Source organism: Triticum aestivum, chromosome 3D, assembly GCF_018294505.1.
Source record: "Triticum aestivum cultivar Chinese Spring chromosome 3D, IWGSC CS RefSeq v2.1, whole genome shotgun sequence".
Taxonomy (NCBI): Eukaryota; Viridiplantae; Streptophyta; class Magnoliopsida; order Poales; family Poaceae; genus Triticum; species Triticum aestivum.
In genome coordinates this window covers 327,728,851-327,740,590 of record NC_057802.1, presented here as the reverse complement: position 1 = coordinate 327,740,590, position 11,740 = coordinate 327,728,851, and the positions used below count along the sequence as shown (strand labels likewise).

The window sequence follows — 11,740 nt, the reverse complement described above, 5'->3', positions numbered from 1 at the left end:
CAAAGCCCAATTTAAATTGCTCCAAAAATTCCGAAACTTTGCCAGACTCTCCAAAAATTCTCAAAAATTCCTAAAATGCCTAGAGCCCTCTGGCATTTCATCATACACTTGATGTACACTGTTCATCACTGTCAAAATATTCAGCAAAATTCAGAGATTCAGAGAGAGGGTGGAATCGATGCCGTGCACTCCTCATCTTCCTCTCTCCCGCACGACATCGCCTCCTTTGAGCTTTAATGCGCCACCCTGGACCCTCAGGTCAGTGGCTCGCCGCCGATGGCACAATAGCTGGCCGGTGCACCTGCCACCGCCCTCGGCTGCGGCAACCGAGCCGATCAACACGGCCACCGGTCGCCTTCACCGCGTCCACCGCTCCCCTGCCTACCTCCTCTCCACGCGTCGTCTGCTCCGCGGCGTTGACTCACTGTCCGAGCCACCCCGCGCCCGCCTGTCAGTTGCCAGAGCCGCACGTCGCGCTGACACTTCAAGAGAACTCCATCGACCTCATCCGATCCACACCGACCACGCCCGTCGACCAAACCTACCTCATCAGATGGATTAACTCTGGCGTGGTCCGCCCCTCACTAGACCTCCTCGGACTGCCTATAAAAGGCCTACCCGAGCTTCATTCATCACTCACACCACTCCATCATCATCCCAATCGACCTCTCGCACACTCCCTCGACCTCGAGAAGGTCTTCTTCTCCACTTCCGGCTCCGTTCCGCCGCGGTACCCGAGAACCTCTCGTCGCCGTTAGGCCATCTTCGCCACCAAAACATCGTAAGTAGTCGTCTAGTCCACCATGTAGTCGATCCCGCGCCTCAATTCGTCAACCGGAGCCCTCTTCGGCGGGATCCGCCACCACCCGACGCCACCGTCCGCCGGAAACGACCTCGCCATCATTCTGGTGCTCGCCAGCGACAACCACCACCACCCACTGATGTGGGGTGCCACCCCGAGCACATCCCAGCCATTGCCACCTCCTGAAACGCCGGCGATCGCCGCCGGTGACCACTGCACCCCCTCCGTACGCGCGCACGATCATGGGTAGGGCCCACCCGTCAGCGTTTTATTCTTTTCTGTTATACTCGAAAGCACCTTCTGCCTCTTCACGCTTTTTGCACAGGAAAGCGTATTTCCTTCTAACGCGCTTTAGTTATTACCGCAGGGACCCGCTGGCAGTTATTTTATTTATAGAGAGGTCCCTGATTTTAAAACCTTAATAACTTTTAAACCACAAATCATTTTCAGTTGATTCTTTTTCTGAAATTCTTATTTTCACTCTATTTTTTTAGTACTTAATAAAAAATATTTTGACACAACTTTTTGCACTGTTGAAAAAAATTGAATTTGGACGTTTTCCAGAAAACGAAGAGGGGGGCTTTACCGGGAAATTCGAGGAACCACTTTCCGACTACTTTGATCAAGGCAAACATTTTTGAACTTGGGATATGGTGAATTGCATGCATGATTGCATCGAATGAAATTGCACCATATAGCTGTAATAGTGAAAGCATGCACTAGTCATGTCATTTTGAGCACTATTGCATGTCATTTTGCGCACTATTGCATACACCAAAAAACTTGCTAACGTGTGGATATGGTGAGAATCCTAGAGTGTATTTCCTACCTTGGACGTGCCGGTGGGCACGAGCCGCGTTATGACACGACAGTATCACCATGGCATGTGAGACATGCCAGCCATAATAACAAACCTCCTAAGTCAACCTAGATCGAGTCTTGTTCCGTCAAGCCTAGCTAAATACCGTGCTGTCACTTGTCTTCCCGCGAGGGGAGTGCGATTTAGTAAGTTGTTAACCCCTTTTTGGGTACACACCACTTAGAGAGGCCACGATGAGGGTTCCACAGCCATGGTCTAATGCCAGTCATCGGGTCAGGGGCATGGGTGTATCCGGCTGGGCCGATAGGGGGGCACCCCTTGTAATCCGCGCGTATTAATAGTGATCCCATGCTATTCGAGCCGATGGTCTCCCCGACTTAGAGTTCTCTTGAAAGATGCTTTGGGTGATTCCTGGCATCCGGGAAGTTATTTTGGTGTGTGTTGGTCAGGTGTGTTTTCAACCCAAAGACCGTAATGGGAATTAGTTAGTGCCTAGGTGTTGGCTACAGAAATCCCATACATGTGGGTAAAGAGTACAACCTCTACAAAGTTACATCTATTCGAATAGTCGTGTCCACGGTCAATGTTAGTTGGGAAGGGTCAAGTATCGGTCTCGGTGGCGGTCTTTGAAGGAAATAATTAAACTGAGCATGATTCATTTTGTAGGATAATTATTGTCACCACTGATGCTATCATGAAGATCTTTGTTATCATGAATATTAGTGCTATACATGTTATTGTAATTATGGACTAACCCGTTTCTCTTATTCAATTTTACGGAGTGTCACTTGGGATGGCCAAACTACCCATGCACTCAATTTTCTTTTCTTTTCTGAGTATCACTTGGGATGGTTAGACTATCCGGATACTCAGCTTTCTTTTCAAGACATCTTGAGGCGTCGCTTCTAGACACCCGTTTGGCATTTCTTTTCAAGACCTCTCGAGATGTGCTTTTAGACACACGTTTGGCATTCTTGTTGGAATTTCTCGGGCGGTCCAATGCCCGATGTTCCGTTAACTTTCTTTGTCTGTCACTAAAATTTCTATACTCATTCTTCAACACATGCTAATGTTTATCATGCCGTAACGTATTTTCGGTCAGCACATGCATTTAATATATCCCATCATGAGCATATGCATTTGGTATATCTTTTGTTCATAATGTTTGAGAGTACATTCCAACATACTCACAGGCTTGTCCCTGGCTTGTTAATTTGGCCAGTCCTGGAGGAGGACGAGCTTGTGGAGGAAGGTTGCGCTAGCGAGCCCGACGCTTAGAGTTGTTCCTGGTTAGTCAACCGTGGTCTTGGAGTCTACCACATGTATCATCCGCTGTGCTTTCGCTTCCCAAATAAAATAGTCAAGCCTCACTCTGATGCTTGGCTCTATTTTATTGTATCGGTGTTGTACTACCATCAAACCACTGTCATATACCGCCACCACCATATATTGCAAATTTGTAATAAATAGTGGAGCACCCTGGCTCAACCCGATGTAATATTATGTCGTACTGGTTATAAATATCAAGGAAGTCCACCAGTTGTTTTGATCTTGGGGCTGGTGTGACTTAGGACTATTCTGTGATTTATTATGGAAACAGGCCCGACATGCCTCCTGGTCTTGCTTTGTTGAAATTGCTTTTTAAGATCCTAAATTTCAACTTGAAAATTGCAAGATTTGTTGATGGATGTCAACCTGCACCTAATTTGAGCATCAAGAAAAACTCCGTTGCTATAAAGTGGTTGTGGGAAAGTGTTAATTTCTCACAGAAAGGCCTTGTATAGTCTCTCACATAAAATGGGAAGTAATAGATAATACAATGACCATAGTACATAGATATATGTTCATTTCATGTTGTTATTATACTCCCTCTGTTCCTTTATGTAAGGTGTATTATTTTCAGCATGGTGACCAAGGCACATAATTATAGACAAGTTAGTACAAAATTACCCTTAGCAAATTTGTTGGTTTGTGGCAAATAAATCAGTTAGTCTAGGAAAGTAAGAGATACATGCAATCCATAGAGAGATACTTTCCTTCTTTTGCTACAAGGAAAGATATAGACAATCAGGAAAGAGATAGTTTCCTTTTTCTGGAGGGCTAATAAGGGAATTATGAGGAATTAGAAGAAATGCACCTTACATTTTAGAATTTTATCATAAAATAAATACACCTTATATAAAGGAACAGAGAGAATATTTTACAATAAAATACATGTTATTATAATCCTGTCCACCTTACTAATGATCATGTTTACCAAAATGAGTTGCATGTACATGTAAAATATGTTATATGTATACTTGTTCCTCTTTTAGAATGTTGACAGAATATTGGAGAAGACCAACCCATTATGCAATGGTAAAGCAAATAATGTAGATAAGCTTCAAGATAGTGAGACAACCCCATTTGTCTACAATAAAGCCGATAATGCATATAATTAAGGAAAGCTATCATGAGGATAGTGACACAACCCCAAAGTAATGTCTTGATGTAGTGTTCGAGATACTAGCCACTGCTGCTCGCACAAGCGCTATGAACTCACCACCTGAATCAGTTTGACTTCTTGAGTATCAACTCCGAGATGAAAGCCATCATTCAGCTATGCTCCAAAAAGAAGGTGAATCACTGAGAAATGCCCTGAGAAATCAAATGCATACTTTTTGGTGAAATAGCAAGTGTTGGAGGATTTAGCGTCAAACAGTGAAAGTTCATCATCTTGCTAAGTCGATTGTCTGCATGGTGGATGATGTCTACTACAAAACTTGTTCTTGTACCCTCGTGTTGGGCCTCTAAGCGCATAGTTTTGTAGGACAGTAGCAAATGTCCCTCAAGTGTATGACCTAAGGTTTATCAATCCGTGGGAGGCGTAGGATGAAGATGGTCTCTCTCAAACAACCCTGCAACCAAATAATAAAAAGACTCTTGTGTCCCCAACACACCAAATACAATGGTAAATTGTATAGGTGCACTAGTTCGGCGAAGAGATGGTGATAAAAGTGTAGTAATGATAGTAGATATTGATTTTTGTAATAGGAACAATAAAAACAGCAAGGTAGCAATTGATAAAACGGAGCACAAACGATATTGCAATGCTTGAAAATGAGGCCTAGGGTCCGTGCTTTCGCTAGTGTAATCTCTCAACTATGCTAATATAATTGGATCATATAACCATCCCTCAACGTGCGATGAAGAATCACTCCAAAGTTCCTATCTAGCGTAGAACATAAGAAGAAATTGTTTGTAGGGTATGAAACCACCTCAAAGCTATTCTTTCCGATCAACCTATCCTAGAGTTCGTACTAAAATAACACCAAGCTATTCTTTTCGATCGATCTAACCAAGAGTTCGTACTAAAATAACACCATACGATACACATCAACCAACTCTAATGTCACCTAGATACTCCAATGTCACCGCGAGTATCCGTTAGTTGATTATACGATATGCATCAAACAATTTCAGATTCATAATACTCAATCCAACACAAAGAACCTCAAAGAGTGCCCCAAGATTTCTACCGAAGAAACAAAGATGAGAACGTGCATCAACCCCTATGCATAGATTACCCCCAATGTCACCTCGGGAATTCGTGAGTTGAGTGCCAAAACACATATCAAGTCAATCAATATGATACCCCATTGTCACCACGGGTATTCATAGCAAGACATACATCAAGTGTTCTCAAACCCATAAAAGTATTCAATCCGATAAAATGAAATCTCAAAGGGAAAAATCAATTCATCACAAGATAGAGAGGGGAAAACACCATATGATCCAACTATATTAACAAAGCCCGCGATACATCAAGATCGTGACATATCAAGAACACGAGAGAAAGAGAGAGAGATTAAACACATAGCTACTGGTACAAACCCTCAGCCCCGAGGGTGGACTACTCCCTCCTCATCATGTAGGCCACCGGGATGATGAAGACGGCCACCAGTGATGATTTCCCCTCCGGCAGGGTGCTGGAACAGGGTCTAGATTGGTTTTTCATGGCTATAGAGGCTTGCAGCGGCGGAACTTTTGATCTAGGGTTATTTCTGGCGGTTTCTCTATATATAGGATTTTTTAGGATTGGAATCATGCGAAGATGGGCCTCGAGGTGGGCACAACCCACCTGGGCGCACCTGGGCCTCCTAGGGCGCCCAGGTGTCTTGTGCTCACCTCCTTCACCTTCTGGTCCTCGCATGAACCTTCTAGTGCCTCTTTTGTTCCAAAAAACCATCAAAAAGTTTCGTTGCATTTGGAGAACTTTTGTTGTGCACAAAAAAACACCACGGTAGTTCTACGGAAAACAACGTTAGTCCTTGTTAGTTCCATGCAAATCATACCAAAACTGTCGTCGTGGGCGCACGGCAGATGCCAAGGGATGGCTAAAGAGAGGAGGAGGCTCGAGGGCGCTGGTGGACTCCAGAGGCGAGGTTGGCATGAGCGGGCACGGGACGCCGGACATACCCAGGTTCGGGGCTCTCCGGAGAGATAATACCCCTAGTCCTGCTGAGTATAGTTGGATGATCGATAGTACAATGTTGCTCCGGGAGCTGTATGGAGGAGGAAGGAAGCTGGCCAAGGCTTGGGCTGCTCCTTTTCTCCGGTGTTGCTGTTTGGTGGCTAGTCCTCTTGCTCGCTTCTCGAATGATCGTGGGCTCCCGGGGGTTTTATAGTCCAACCCCCCGGGGGTACAATGGTAATGTTATAAGTCGGTGGGTTCGTGTTGTCGGTGTTCGGGGACCCGGGCTGGGTCCCGCTGAGGGCTTGTGGTTCACCGGGTTCCCCTAGGTGCGGGCCCCGCAAGCCTAGGAGCACTGTGCGCCATCTTGTCGATCGTCAGGGCGTGGCCGAGTTGAGTCGCGTATAGTGCTCCGTCAGGTTGCCGCTTGTTGTCCTCAGCGGTGAGGGCGGGGGCACTATAGCCACGCCGGCCCTGGTCAGCGGGTAGGTGAGGGGCACTGTTGCCACGTTCCTGCTGACCAGAGGCATGGGCGGGGCACTGTTGCCTCGGTCATCGTTGATTGAAGTCTCGTCCCCATCATACGGCCTGGATGGGACGGGAGTTGACCCGCGGCTGGATTGCGTAGCACGCCATGGGTGGCGCTGGCTTGTTGAGGAGGCTTTGGCCATGCCGGGTTCGGCTGTCTTGCGCCAGTTGTTGAGGCCGAGTCGACGTGTCTTGCCAGGTCGGCTAGTCTGGCCGGCTTGCGGGGCTTGGCCGGGTCGAGCGACCCGGCCAAGCGCGTGCCGATATTGAGGGGCGGTGCCAGCCCCGTTGTTTTTGAAGAGGATCCGGGTTCCGTTGCCTGCCCGGGGTCTATCCCCCCGACAATAGTCCCCGAAGCTGTGAAGGTCTGTCGTCTTCGGATGAGTGGGCCTTCGCAGTTTCCCCCTTAAGCAAGGTGGATTCTGCGAGCGCCGGGTCCGACAACACCCACTGTGTGCCGGTTTTCTTGGAAACCGGATCGCGGCATCTCGGCCGTGGCGGGGACCGAGAAGTCCGCTGAATCTTGGGGCAATCCCTCGGGCTTTGCACGGGCGCCACGTGGTGCCCGGAAGTCGGAGGGGCCTGACAGGCCACGCGCGTGACGGGACCGGGCGACGGGCTGGGGCCCACCACTGCGCGCCCTCGGCCCAAGCGCGCGGATTTATTGCGGCGCCCGGGGGCCGGTTGCTCTTCCCCGGGCAGTTACTGCGCGTGTACGTGCACACTTATTGCGGGGTAGTGGAACGGGCGCATGCAGATGATCCCACTTCCCCACTTCCCCACGTCAAACTGAGGGTTATAAATCGGGGGGCAGGGGCGGCGGACATTATTCTCGCTCGCGCCCTCCTGTCCCTTTGCTCTCGCTCCGCTCTTTGCAACTGACGCACTGCGGCGCCCGCTGCTCCGAGCAGAACTCCTTCGCCGTCCATCTTCCTTCTTCTTCCTTCGATCATGTCGCTGCCATCGGGCTCCTGGATGGGTTCGAATGTCACCTCCGAGGACATCACCCAACTCTGGGCGACGCGGCGCCTGCCGCGGGAGATGGATGTCGGCGTCCGCCTGTCGCGCGGCGAGCAGAGGCCTCCGCCCGAGGGGCAGGAGCGCGTGGTCTTCCTCACGCACTTCGAGCGCGGGTCCGGGCTGCCGGCGAGCACCTTCTTCCGCGCGTTCCTGGAGTTCTTTGGGCTCCAGCCGCATCATCTTGGCGCCGGCGCCATCGTCCAGCTCTCCGGCTTCCTCACCCTCTGCGAGGGGTACCTGGGGGTCGAGCCTACGATCGACCTCTGGGCGCGCTTCTTCTCCTTGAAGCAGCAGGGCCCGTCGGCCGGGGAGTTCGCTGATTGCGGCGCCGCCGTCATCTCGAAGCGGTCAGGGGCGGATTTCCCCAAGATCCCGCTGGAGGATTCTGCCAAGAAGTGGCAGAACTCCTTCTTCTACGTCCGCAACCTTGGTGCAGATCGCATCAACCTTCCGGCCTTCGCCATCGTACCGCCACGGGCGAAGACGAACTGGGGCTACTCGCCCAGGCGCCTGTCGCAGGAGATCGTTAATCTCTGCGAGCGGGTGACGGTGATGAGGACGCAGGAGGGGCTCACCGGCACCGACCTCCTCGCCGCGTTCATCATGCGCCAGGTCCTTCCGCTTCAGGGGCGCTCCTGCCTCATTGGCGAGATGGTCGGCCTTCAAGACCCCAACCGCATGGGGTCGACGCGGCTGTCCGCGGAGCAGGTCGCGCACGGCGTGAATGACATCTCCAAGGCCAACCTTGGGGAGGACTGGCGGTTCGGCAAGGCGCCGTACAGCCAGTCGAACCCCGCACCGCGGGTGAGTGTCTGGTCTTCTTACTTTGCTACCGCGCACATTCTCATCCGTCCTGACGCGACGCGGGGGGTACTTCTGAACGCGATTCGGCATCCTTACGCCCGGGCCCCGTCGCAGGTGGAGCCGGTGGCGCCAGAGGAGCCCGCGGCTCATGGCGGGGGGGAGGAGGCCGAGTCCGACACCGGCGCTGGGCGTCGCGCGGGTAAGTCTCGTGTTTTTCTTCATGTGTCTTGAATTGCTGACCACGGCACGGAACAGTCGGTGCTGACGCCAGTTGTCGGTGTAGTGGCGTTGGGCGGGGGAGGCAGCGATGCGGGCGGAGCCGGGTCCCCGCATGGGGCAGCGCCCAGCCGCCCGCATGGGAAAGACAGCGTCGCGCCGCGACCCTAGGCCCCGAAGCGCATGGCGGACCCGGCCGGGGCCGGGAGGCCCGCCAAGAGGAAGCGCGGCGGCGGGCACGGGAGGCCAACCCCGGTCCCGGTCTTGGCATGGTAAGCTTCATCTCTTGTTTGCGCTCAGATTTTTTTTCTTGAGCTAGTCTTGTTTCTTTTCTACTCATTCTGTCTTCTTCTCCAGGTCGCCAATCGCGCTGGCGAGGGCGGCGGCGGAAGCCGCGACCGCCGAAGGGGTCGCGTTCCGCAGGAGCCGGTCCGACCTTGCCGACCAGGCCGAGGTGGAGGGACGGGCCGACTTGGACCTTGGCCTGGATCCGAACGACGCCGAAGCCTTGGCCTGGCGGGACAGGAACCGGGCCGAGGCAGAGCTGGAGGTGGCGTCGGTCCGTGCTTGGACCGACGCGGCAGTGGCATGGGCGCAAGCCTGCGCGGAGCCGGCCTGGCGCGAGATGCCAGAGGGCACGGTGGTGGTGGCGATGGTCTTTGAGCCGTCGCCGGTGAGGGAGCGCGGCCAAGGAGGCCGAGCTGAGGTGGTGATCCCCGACCGGGCGGTCGTGGAGGTGGAGGATGACACCCCGCCGCGGGCCGACGTGGTCGAGCGAGCGGGGACTGATGGTGGTGGAGACGGCGTCATTTTGGAAGAGACGCTGCGGGCGGCAGTGTCGGAGGCGCCGCCGGTTTTGGAGGAGGCACCGCGGGTGGCGGTGCCGGAGGCCACCCCGGCAGCTGGGCCGGAGACGGCGACGCAGGGCGTCCCGGCGTCTGGGTCAGAGACGGCGACGCAGGGCATCCCGGCGTCTGGGTCGTTGTCGGCGCTGGGAGGGGCGTCGGAGGAGGTGCTGGCCGCGTCGCGAGCGGCCAGCGGGGAGCACGCCTTGGTGCCCCGGCAGGGAAGTCGCCAAGCTGCCGTGCCACAGCCGGCGCGGAGCGGGGGCGCCGTTGTCTTCGGGCCTCAGACCCAGGAGGAGGCGGCGCTGGACGCCGTCAGTCGCCGCCTGCGAGGCCGGACGGAACGGCTCGAGGCCTTCGCCCAGGCCAAGGTGGAGCGGACGCGTGACCTGGAGCGCGTCGTGCTGGTAAGTCTTCTTGTAATTTTCTTCTTTGTGGGGGCGCGCCAGCGCACCCACTGGGTGTAGCCCCCGAGGTTCGGGCCAACTACGTAGTAGTTGGGTCGAATCTTTAGAGCGTTGGCCTTGTTCTGATTTCTGCTTTCTTCAGCATCTCGACGCCTTCCGGGTCGCCACCTACAATCGTCTCCTAGGCAAGCACCGGGAGCTCGTGGAGCAGCTTGCCGCCAAGGAGGCGTCGCCGCAGGTATTCTTGTGCTCTTTTCTAGTGGGAGCGCGCTAGCGCACCCACTGGGTGTAGCCCCCGAGATTCGGGCCAACTGTGTAACAGTTGGGCCAAATCTTAAGTCTTGCTTTTTTCTTCTGCTGAGTCCTTTTTCGCAGTCGAGGTGCTGTCCTGGTGGACTCGTCTGCTCCGGGCTGGTCATCACTACGACCGGCTCATTGCCGACACCGGCCGTCTTGGCGTCGAGGTGGCGCAGGCGAGGGCGGAGGCAGCCGCGGCTCGGCGGTCTCTCGACGAGGCCAACCGGCCGCATGAGCAGCTGGCGGGTCACAAGAGCCGCCTCAAGGCCGAGATGGAGCTCCTTAAGGCGGAAGCCGCCAAGGTGGCAAAGGCGCAGCAGGCCCTGGTGGAGGCGGACCAGCACCGCGGCCAGCTGGCCGACGACAAGGGCCGCCTCCAGGCCGAGGTGGATCGCCTACGGGGGCAGGTCACCACGGCTGAGGGGGCCCGTCAGGACGAGGCCCGTCGCCGCGAGGCGGCCGAAGACAAGGATGCCGAGCTGAAGGCGGCCCTTGCCAAGGCGGCCGATCTGGAGAAGGCGCTCGAGGAGCGCGACCGCGCCATTGAGCGGGAGCGGCGTGGTACGTTGCTTGAGGCGCAGCACCTGGAAGAGTCCTTCTCCAGTAAGTGCTTTTTCTTGTCGTTTGCCGGGTCGGGATCCGGTCTTTCTTCCTTGTTGTTCTTCTTCTAACTCGCTTCTTCCTTTGCGGCAGGGGCCTTCCCAGAGACGCAGCGGCTGGCGGAGGAAGCCGTCCGCTATCAGCGCGACCCGACCGGCGTCGTTGGGTCCGGGACGGATCCGCGGGTGCCCTGGACCTTCCCGGATATCATTGCCGCCGCTGAGGCCCGCCTGCAGGTCCTAGGAACGCAGTTGGGGCGGCTGTCCCAGGCTGGCACCGCAATGATGGCGGCCCTATGGCCGGACTCTGTCCAACCGAGCAGCTTCTCGCGCTTGGCGCGTTGGTTGGAGATGGGGCCGGACCGGCTTGGCGAGTGGCGCGTCTGCGCCGCTCGTGCCGGTGCTGAGATGGCGCTCTGGTTCGCGCTGTCCTGGCATCCGGACCTGCAGCTGGACGCGTTGATGGGCCAGCGGGCCGGTTCGGAGCAGCTCTTGCAGGAGCAAGCCGGCCGGATCACCTCCCGGGCCAGCTACATCGCCGAGTTCGCCTTCCACAACGAGTTCCATCCGGAGCGGACGGAAGACGGCAGGGCCGTGGACGGTGACGCCTACGGCTTGCTCCTCCATGATCCGGAGGGGAGCTTGCAGGAGACGGGCGTCTACCGCGATGCGGGTGCTGAGGAGGACATCGGCACCTTGCTGGACCCGGAGGCCGCCAGGGGAGAGCGGTCGATGTCGCGACGAGGCACTGGAGATGCCTGAGACACTTTGTGTAAAATCTGTTAAATAGCAGGTCCACCCACCCACTGGGGGTTTTAGGGTGTAATGAACTCGGGCCGTGGGCCTTTTCTTATATACTTTTGTAGATGTCGTGGGTGCTTTTGCTTTTTGCCTTCCGTTTTTGGGCCAATTTCATGCGCTTTTCCTTTCTCAAACCTCCCCCCCCCCC

General features: G+C 54.6%; 1 long non-coding RNA gene across 1 annotated transcript; it reads left to right on the top strand.

Moving 5' to 3' along the window:
* The first annotated feature begins 536 nt into the window (after positions 1 to 536).
* Positions 537 to 3,174, top strand: LOC123078680 (uncharacterized). The gene is made up of 2 exons (XR_006437595.1): positions 537 to 1,048; positions 2,845 to 3,174. It is a non-coding gene; the product is annotated as an uncharacterized lncRNA (long non-coding RNA).
* The last annotated feature ends 8,566 nt before the right edge of the window (positions 3,175 to 11,740 follow it).